Source organism: Manihot esculenta, chromosome 4 (genome assembly GCF_001659605.2).
Source record: "Manihot esculenta cultivar AM560-2 chromosome 4, M.esculenta_v8, whole genome shotgun sequence".
Lineage (NCBI taxonomy): Eukaryota > Viridiplantae > Streptophyta > Magnoliopsida > Malpighiales > Euphorbiaceae > Manihot > Manihot esculenta.
The window spans coordinates 14,469,301-14,479,134 of record NC_035164.2 but is presented as its reverse complement, the minus strand read 5'-3'; positions in this window follow the sequence as shown (position 1 = coordinate 14,479,134).

The following is a 9,834-nucleotide window of genomic DNA, read 5'->3' as shown; positions in this document are numbered from 1 at the left end:
AATAGGAAGTCTATTGGAGTCAGAGAGCGAAGCAACAGTGGTTAGCCCATGGAGATGCCAATATAAAATACTTCCATGTTATGACTAATCATCGAAAAAAGAAGAATCTATTTACTCATTTAAAGAATGAAGTTGGTACGTGGGTTGATTGGTCTGATGGTTTACCACAGGTCATTGTCGATTATTATAAGAACCTATTTACTGCTCATGGAGGAGATGTGACGCCAGTGATTTCTTGTGTTGATCGAATTGTTACTGAACAACATAATGAGCTCCTTCTCGCACCATACACAGCTGAGGAAGTTCGCCTTACTTTGTTTTCTATGCATCTAGAGAAATCACCAAGGCCAGATGGTTTTAATCCATGTTTTTTCCAAATCCATTGGGATCTTATTTATAATGATTTAATTGATGCTTGCTTGAATTGTTTGAATTTGGAGGGTCCATTACCAAGGGGTAATCGGACAAACATTATTTTGATTCCAAAAAAGAAAACTCCTGAGTTTGTCTCTGATTTACGCCCCATATCACTATGTAATGTTGTCGATCGTATTGTATATAAGATGATGGCAAATTGACTGAAACTTGTTTTGCCGGATGTTATTATTGTGGAGAATCAGAGTGCTTTTATCCCTCACCGTCTTATAACTGACAATATTATTGTTGCACATGAGTGTTTTCATGCGTTAAACAGGAACAAACAAGGACGGTCAAGTTTTTTTGTCTCTAAAGACAAATATCTCTAAAGCATACGATTGAGTTGAGTGTGCTTTCTTAGAAGTTATGTTGTTAAAATTGGATTTTGTGGATATTTGGATTTCTAAGATTATATTACCTTATAGCCCAAGATAGTGAAGAATTTGGTCCAATTGTCCCTTCTCGTGGTCTTCGCTAGGGTGATCCTTTATCACCATAACTATTCATTGTATGTGCACAGAGTTTGATGGCTCTCCTTTCCAAATATGAGCGTCAAGGTCTGCTACATAGTATTAAGGTGGCGAAGTTTGGTTTAACAGTCTCACATTTACTATTTGCATATGATAGTTTATTCTTTCTACATGCTAATGTTGATGAAGCAACTAGATTAAAGACTATTTTAACCATTTATGAGATAGCATCAGGGTAGAGTATTAACTTAACAAAATTGTTGTGTGTTTTAGTACTAATGTTGATTCGGCAAATCAAAATTCTATTTTCTAGGTGCTGGGTGTTTCAGAAGTTTAGTCTTATGAGGTGTATTTGGGTATGCCCACTATTATTGGAAAAAATAAAAATCGAGTTTTTCGCTTTGTTGTTGATAAAGTAGCAAAACGATTGGACGGATGGAAGACAAAGTTGCTCCCTAAGGCTGGTAAGGATGATCTTATTTGGATGGTTGCTCAAACGGTACCAAATTATTTTATGTCCCTATTTTTATTGCCACTAGATGTTTGTCATAAAATAGAGAATATGATAAATTCATTTTATTGGGCTAGTCAGGATTAGCATGGGGCATTAGATGGCAGAGCTAGACCCGTTTATATTATTCTAAGGAGCAAGGGGGTTTGGGTACAGGAGAATACATGAATTTAACCTTGCACTTCTTGCAAAGCAAGGATGGAGGCTTCTTGATAATCCATCTTCACTTGCTGCCATTGTGTTAAAGGAAAGGTATTTTCCAGATTTCACTTTTTGGGAGCCTAATCTATCTTATTTATGGAGAAGTAGTTTAGGTGCCCGCTATATTTTAGTTCAGGGCTGTCGGTGTCAAGTTAATAATAGCTTGACAACTTTAGTTTGGAATCATCCTTGGCTTCCTAATACTAGTAATCCATGGATTACGTTGTCAGTTGTGAATGGACTTGAGGATTTAACGGTGTCCTCTTTTATAGTTTCGGATTGTGGTAAGTGGGATGTAGGAGTCATTGTCAATTTTTTTAATTAAACAAATTCCATTATCTTTAAACTCAAAGCAAGATAAATGGGTTTGGTCTTATGAAAAGAAAACAGTATATACAGTCGCTAGTGGATATAAGGTTGCAATTCAAGCATTAAATAATGCTCCTCTTATGGTTGGTGATGTTTAGTCCTTGATTTGGAAAGCCACCATCCCAAGCAAAGTGAAATATTTTGCATGGCATTTTAGTTTAGATTTGATCCCTTGTGCCACGAATTTGTTAAAGAAAAATGTCAATGTCCCTTTGCTATATCCATTCTATGTTGGTTATGATGAGACTGCTGTTTATTTGTTGTTGCAATGTCAGTTTTCTAGGCAGGTATGGGTAATGACGAAGATTGGAGATATACAGGTGGACTCGATATCTGCTGTTTATTTTAGGGAGGCTTTGAGTTGGTTTGGGAGGTAGCAGTTCAATGTTTCAATCATAGAATCAGATTGTCAGATACTTGTCAATGTGATGGCTACTAATTCTTTGATTTCTCCTATTTTGGTATGATAGTTGATGATTGTAGGTTGTTAATGTTGAGTTTGCCACGATTGGCTATTAAGTTGGTGAAAAGATCAGCGAATCAGACTGCTCATTTTGTTGTAAGAGCAACTATTTCAATGACTGATTTTAAATGGGCTTGCATGAAGTTCTTAATAATGATATTAATAATATTACTGGGTTGAATAATCAACTTGTGATGGATTCAGATGCTCAAGTCTTGAATAATCAACTTGTGATGGATTCAGATGCTCAAGTCTCGTACGGATGCTATCATTAATCCCAACTAAAAAATTATTTAGTTTTATTTCATTTCAAAAAAAAATTATAAATATTACATATAAAAAAATTTTGCCACATTAAACTATTCTAACATAAGAAAAATAAGGGACTAAATGAAAAGTTAATAATTTGTAATATAATCTATAATTTTAACATCAACAACCTAAAAATTACGAAAAATGATATAGTTATATGATCTTATCTTTGATTATGATACATAAAAATCAAGGAAAACAATAAAATTTACTTGATTTTGTTCCACTAAATCAATTATAATAGATAAAAATCATGAAAAAGGGTAAAATTTACATAATTCTCAAACTAAGTGATTATAATACATAGGTTCTCGACCTATCCCTGAAAACTCAGTTATGGTAGCCAAACGAATTCAGCAAGGACCACCATCTAGCTCAACAAAAACTCAAAGTGTCAAGTCTAATAATTTGGTCTGTAGTTACTGTGGCAAGACAGGGCATTTAAAACAAAGATGCTATAAAATCATAGGCTATCTTGAATGGTAAGGCTTCACAAAAAAACCAAGGAAGAAGGTTGCAGGAACACCTATGATAGCAACCACAACAGAGGTCCAATAAAATATGGAGAACAAATCATAATCTATAGCTAACGTTACCCACCCAAGGCAGTTACATGTGACCTAGGATGTATCCTTTCGTGAATCAGAACCATACTATTCTGGGGAGTTACACCTCCTTCTCTTCCGGGAAGAGCTTTAGTGAAGAGAATGTGCCACAAGAAAATATGACAGATTTCTTAGAACTAGAGGAAGTAAGTGAAAGTTTCGTGAATCAGAACCATACTATTCTGGGGAGTTACACCTCCTTCTCTTCCGGGAAGAGCTTTAGTGAAGAGAATGTGCCACAAGAAAATATGACAGATTTCTTAGAACTAGAGGAAGTAAGTGAAAGTTTTCAGCATAATAGTAAACTAGGTCTCCCTAAAAGATGTGATGAAAATTTATTAGTTCTTTCTGGAAAATTGCAAATACCAACGTCTGCTAAAGAATCACCAACATCTGAAGAGTTGCCCATGATAACACCATTGACCAAAGAATCAACTCAGAATGTTCTAGACACCAACATTTCTACTCAGAATGCCTCAACAACTCTGAAATGAACAAAAGGCTGCAATTGAGATTGCACAGAATCCCGTACAACACGATCGCACCAAACATGTTGAAGTCGATCGGCATTTTATCAAGGAAAAGCTAGACCAGAAGATTATACAGTTCCCATTTGTCAAGTCAGAAGACCAGTTAGTTGATAAACTCACAAAAGTAGTGTCATGGAAGATATTCCATGATATGGTTGACAAGTTGGGCATGATAGATATCCATGCTCCAACTTGAGGGGGAGTGTTGGAATGAACGGCCTAATTAGGACTAAATTATGTAATCATAGGGATTTGTACAACTAACAGATCTGATATATATTATTTTCTGTACAGGTTTATTTAGTTTCCTTAGAATAGGATTCCTTCTTTTTTCTCTCCTAATTTTGTGTTGTAAATATATCTATGTATAACCTCCTTTCCATAGAAGAATACACAACAACTGAATCATTCACGGATTCCATCGTTCAACAAGATGAAATTACTAAAATTTAGATTTTTAGGTTAACATAATTTTTTTTATTGTAATATTAGAAAAATATCACAAATTATTAATTGTTATATTATATTTTAATTGTTTATAATTAGGTTGATATTATAAAAATATTTTTTAAAAAATTATTATATATTTTACTTGTTAAATTAATTTATAGGGATCGAAGTGGATAAAAAAAATTAAAAAATAAATGCTTTAAATTTATATGAATGTACGTTGAAAAAAATTATATAGAGATATTTAATGTGATAAAAAAATGAAAATTTTAAATGAGTCTCCTTCATCCGACCGGGCTCTCAGGTCAAGTGTTCTGTCTTTGCTTAGTGAAATGAGCTCTGAGTTTTCTTTAGCTGGCCGAGCTCCCAAGTCATGCTGTCCGAGCTGGACTAATCCGACCTCTGAGCTCGGCTTCTGATGAGTTAAACTCTAAGCTCTCAGCTTAGTATGGATCCGAGGTATCCTTGTCGTCTCTTTCCGATCTCGTAACCCTTGTTTTAACAACAAGTCAAATCTTATATGTATTCTACGTGATGAGTAGGTCTAACCTTTATCATGCTTTCATCTGCTTGCATCTTTGAGTTTTTCCTTCTATTTCCTTGATACTTACCACGGATGTGGTGAAGTGATGAATCTTGTGGGTTAAGTTGTCTTGGCTGGAAATCAGGTCCGAACAGGTTGGGCTTGCCTGGGCTTTTAAGTGATGGGCTATCATTGTGGACCTGGCCCTTGATAGATGTAGACAAGCCCAGCGATCATCCTTTTGCCCCTTTACCGTCTCTCCGGTTATTACTTAACCGTTGAGAGGGTAAACGTCGAGAGTAATTAATGATCGCGCCGCTCCAAGATAAAACTGTTCAGATCAACGTTCCGTCTCATCATTGCCTTTCATTTCGAATTCTTTCTGTCTTCCAAAGAAATTAGCTCTCTTCTGCTCTCTGCCTCCCTGCAATTCCTTCTGCTTTTCTCACCTTATTTCATTTTCAGGTACGCTTCCTTGTTCTTCCATGGCAAGTTTAAAGCTTCCTGATGTTTTTGACCTTGAGTCGCATATTACACCTTCCAACATAACTAATCACATTTCCCGGAGGCTTTTAGATACTCCGTTGTATCTTATTCGAGCACCTCTTCCAAATGAGAGGATAGTTCTTCCTTACCCTCGCCCTCCTGGTTTGGTGGATCCCCAAGAGGTTCGTAGCATAGTGTTTTTCCTGAAGCAGAGAGAATTTGGTCTACCGTTGCCTTTTACCCCTTTCTTTGTTGAGGTCTTTGAATACTTTGGGGTAACTCCTCGAATGTTATCCCCAAATTCCATTTTATTCATGTCCTGTTTCGAGTCTATCTGTCTAGGTTGGGGTTTCGCACCTACGGCCTGTCTGTTTGTCACTTTTTTCCGCCTGGTTAGGGCGAAGCAAAACTTCTATTACTTTTCCCCCCGCAATGGGCTGTCTCTTCTTACGGGCTACAAGGATTCTATAAAGGGATGGGTAGAGAATTTCCTTGTGGCCGAGTTAAAACTAGGGTCCTGCCGATCGTGGGATGTGGACCTAAGGTGGGGGGAGATCTATCCGGGCTGCAACGATCTGCCCGAATTGAGTCTTATTGAGCAGGTCGGGCTGCTTCGACTGACTTCCGTTGAGAGGAAGTATGATGTCGAGAAGTGTATGTTTGCGTCCAACCTTAGGGATATCCGGGACACGGGTATAGTGCTTTGTTCGGCTATTCTGTTTCTTCTTTGCTCATAACATCAGGAAGTATGCGGACTCTTTATAACTTCGTGTTTCTTGCAGCTTCTGAGGTTAGAATGGATGGCATCAAATTCCCCAAGAATTTTGACCTGTCTCGGGAGAACATGCATGCAATTTTTGACGCCTTTGGGGATGGGCGCTCTGTAACTGAGATTGCTGCAGAGCTGGCTCAGGCCGCTTCCTCCAAGAAGGTCAGCCGACCTCCCGTCAAAGCTTCTTCTCGGACTTCCAAGCCGAGCTCTCGCAGCATCAAATCAGCTCGGCCATCTAGCCATGGTGGGTCGAGCTCAACCTCGACGCCTGCTGAAGGATCTAGATCCGTTCCAGCCTCCTCAGAGGTCGTGGGGGGAACTTCCCTAGCTATTGTGGAGCAGACCCAAGCTACTGAACAAGTCCATTCTACTGAGGGGGTGTTAGGGGGGAAGTTTAAGTCCCCTGTTGAAGACAAGGAGACCTCTGGGACAGGGATGGAGATCATCCTCCTAGAGGATCAAAGCCCAGAGGTTTCTGGTGAAGGTGCTCCTGCCCCTGTAAGGACTGAGCCTGAGAGGTCTGAGTGTGTCCCCTCAAAGACCGGGGGCAAGCGTCCGACCCCTTCTGGAACGCCTGTCCCATCTCCTGCTCGGAAGAAATCCAAGACTGCTGCGGGTCCTTCCCCACCTCTTTCTACCATTGGAAAGGGGAAGGGTGTTTCTTCTGTTCCTTCGTCGTCCCCTACTGACAACATTCTGGACCTGTCAAGCATTTCCTCTGAGTCTCCGGCCTCTGCTGTTGCCGCACTTCTCCGGGAGCGGATGTTCGGCGGGATAACAGAGGCTTCGGATCCTCGTCTTCTGGCCCTGACTGGTCACCTGGCCAGTTCTACCAAGGAACAGGTGTCCGTCCAATCTCGCTCTCGTGAGGAGCTCGGATCTACGATTGGAGAAATGCTTCTGATGGTAAGTTATTCTTTCTTTTCACCTCTCTTTGAGTTTGCTTTGTTTCTTTTCTTGACAATTGTTCTTCCGTACTAGATGTTAGGCCTGGTTATGGAGGTGAATGCTCGTGACCTCTCTCTCCGGGAGTCCGTGGACCGCCGGATCGAAGAAGCGCGTCGCGATGAAAACCTGACTGCCACCAGCGACGCTAGGGGCCACCTGGCAGCCGCCCGGGAGCAGATCCAGTCTCTCCAGGTGGAGTTACATTCTGCGCTGGAGGCCTCGAAAAGAGCTGAGGACAGAGCGGTTGAGGCGGCAGAGCATAGCAAATCCCTGGAATCAGAGCTGTCTCGTACTCGCAGGGTTCTCCAGGAGTCTGATGAGAGGGCAGCTGAAGTGGAAGCTCGTTGTGTAGAGGTTGTAAAACAGCTGTCCTCTATGACAACGGCCCTTCAGGAGAGGGATGAGGCTATTGGCCAAAAAGCCGAGGTCCAGCGCCAACATGAGGCCTTAAAGGCTGATTTTGAGGGGCTTCAAGCTCACCTGAATGAGGTGAAGGCTCAGAGGGAAAGTGCCCTAGCCCGGGTGGAGGTCCTTGAGCAGGAATTGAGCACAAGTTCTGAACGTATCAAAGATCTGTCTTCGTCGGCTGAAGAGTTCAACCTTCGCCAACAACAGCTGAAAAATGAAGTCAGGGCTTTGGAACATAAATGTTTAGCCCTGCTTGAGGTGGTAAAGTATGCCGAAGGGAAGGCTCAGCTGAAGCGTGAACAGTATATAGCGGAGTATCAGGAGTCTGATGAGCTGAAGGTTAAAATTGATCAGGCCTGTGAAGTTCATCTTCAGGACTACAAAGACTCTTCTGAGTTTAAGGAATTTGTAGCTGAGGCTTGTGAAGAACATCTTGATGAGTATAGAACTTCTGGTGAAATGAAAAAGGCTATCCTTGATAAGGCCTACCGCATGTATGTAACTGGCTACAATCGCGGTTTAAGAGAAGCTAGGCAGGCGCCTGATATTCCTTTGGCCAAGCTTCGTAGGCGCGAAGTGGACTCAGATGGCGAGTCAGTGCTATACGGGGAGGATGATTATCCTTTGCCCCGAGGAGATTCCCGGAGGAACATAGACCGGTCAGCTGAGTCTTCTTCAGGGGAATTCGAGATAGAGTCGGAGGAGGATGATCCTGATTCTGAGAAAGACGGTCTCCACCTTGGGTCAGAAGTTGCCCCTACTATTAATGTTGAGAGCTCTGGCCCAAGGGACACCGAGCTTCCTTCGGAGGTGGCTGTAAATAGAGATAATGCAGGCGAGGGTGTTCTTACTGATGTAAGTCCCTTAAGGACTATTTATCCTCCTTCCTCGCCGGAGAAATAGATTGTAATAGTCATTAATGAAATATTAGTTTCCTTCTTGTTTTTCATATTTCTTGACATTTATATCTACTCTTCGTATTTGTGATATAAACTACATATTTTCATTCAGAAGCTCTGAATCAATCTTAAGTTGCGAGCTCAGCTCTCAGCTGATAGTCTGAGAGATCAAATTTCGTACCTTTTTTAATGACAACTATCATGTCAGTTTTTGGCTTTTAGTACTTCTTTCTTCGTTGTGACTTCGTATATTTGTTTCAGATAAACTGGTTGAGGCTTTGATTATAGCCTTTTTATCCTCCTAAGGATATCTTCATTTATGAGTCCTTCTATGGAGGGAGCTCGGCCTTTCTCTTTGGCCTTCGTATCTTGATCCTTTAAGGATATAAGTTTATCCGAGCTGAGAGCTCGGTCTTGGGCCTTTGTGAATATTGGTCCGAGCTGGGAGCTCGACCTCTTCGAAAGCCAAGGTTTTGGCGTTAGCGTCTTTTTCGAGGTTGGGGCTTCTTTAGCTTATTAGGCCTTTGTTCCTTTTGTCATAGGTCGGAACCTGACTATCCGAGCTGGGAACTCGGCCTTTTTCGTTCGTACCTTGAATTTTTGCGAAGATAAGTCTATCCGAGCTCGGTTTTTTTTTTTTTTTTTTTTTTTTACAAGCTCTGGGCTCTTCTCTTTCCGAGGTCAGAATTGGATTTTATAAGTTGCCCCTGTGGTGTGGGAAAAAATTTTTATTTCGGGAGGCTCTTAAGTCCTGCACCGACCTATTTTTGATTCTAGGAGATCTTACGGGATCCTGGTTTTCTTTGAATTTGCCGGACGACCTCGGGGCCTCGCCGGTTGTTTTTGATTCCAGGAGATCTTACGGGATCCTGTTTTTCTTTGAATTTCTGGGACGACCTCGGGGCCTCGCCGGTTGTTTTTGATTCCAGGAGATCTTACGGGATCCTATTTTTCTTTGAATTTCCGAGACGACCTCGGGGCCTCGCCGGTTGTTTTTGATTCCAGGAGATCTTACGGGATCCTGTTTTTCTTTGAATTTCCGGGACGACCTCGGGGCCTCACCGATTGTTTTTGATTCCAGGAGATCTTACGGGATCCTGTTTTTCTTTGAATTTCCGGGACGACCTCGGGGCCTCGCCGGTTGTTTTTGATTCCAGGAGATCTTACGGGATCCTGTTTTTCTTTGAATTTCTGGGACGACCTCGGGGCCTCGCCGGTTGTTTTTGATTCCAGGAGATCTTACGGGATCCTGTTTTTCTTTGAATTTCTGGGACGACCTCGAGGCCTCGCCGGTTGTTTTTGATTCCAGGAGATCTTACGGGATCCTGTTTTTCTTTGAATTTTCGGGACGACCTCGGGGCCTCGCCGGTTGTTTTTTGGTACCCGCTTTGGGGTTTTGTACAAGATTCAGGCTCATTGGCCTTGCTTCGTCATCTCAGCTGATTTCGTACCTAACTGAGGCCTTGTTTC